Here is an 801-nt window from a genome sequence, read left to right as displayed (position 1 = left end):
CTCCAACTCAACCAGGACCTGCAAACAAATAAGGGAAAACACACAAAAACACACAGGCCTGGAAGAGGAGAAGGCCGGGGTCGTAACAAGCTGTGATCTGAAATATGAACATCCACAATACGAAGATCATCTATGTTTAGGATCCAAAACACAAACAGATGAAATAATTAGAAAACAACTAAAACATTATAATCCTCTGAAGTCTCCTAAGAGCCCTGAGCTACATCCTGATGAACATCTGGAGAAGAACCCGTCAGAGCTGAGACGGTTGGAGCAGAAGTCTCTCTGACTAAAAGGATTGACTCAAGAAACTGTTCAGAACATATTAAGGTGTTATAGAAAAAAAAACAGAACTCTTTGGAGAAAACAATTTTATTACATGAAGTCAGTGTGTAGAATGAAGCCTCAGCGCTCCTCTTTGATTCTCAGTGATTTTCAATAAGAAACGTGGAGATGTCTCCACCACGACTGAAGGACTAGTGAAGACCACAAAGACCTGTTTAAATCCTAACACGTCTTTATGGTTCCTACAACAGAGTTTAGCATCTGCAGCAAAACAAAAACAAAACCTTCAGCCCCAACAAGAAAGTAAACCTTCACCTAAAATATTAAAAGAATAGGATAACATCACACTTCCCTTTTTGATTCCAATAAAATCTTCTACATTTATCACAATTGTTAAATATTGAACTCCAGTTAATGATTTCATAATACAGTAAAAGCAATAACATCAAATATTTATCTTTAGGAATAATCATATAAATAATTATCAATGATCCTAATAATAGTTAGAGAATCATC

This window comes from Oryzias melastigma, linkage group LG14 (genome assembly GCF_002922805.2).
Source record: "Oryzias melastigma strain HK-1 linkage group LG14, ASM292280v2, whole genome shotgun sequence".
Taxonomy (NCBI): Eukaryota; Metazoa; Chordata; class Actinopteri; order Beloniformes; family Adrianichthyidae; genus Oryzias; species Oryzias melastigma.
The sequence above is the reverse complement of the archived record's forward strand: the minus strand, read 5'-3'. Positions refer to the sequence as shown.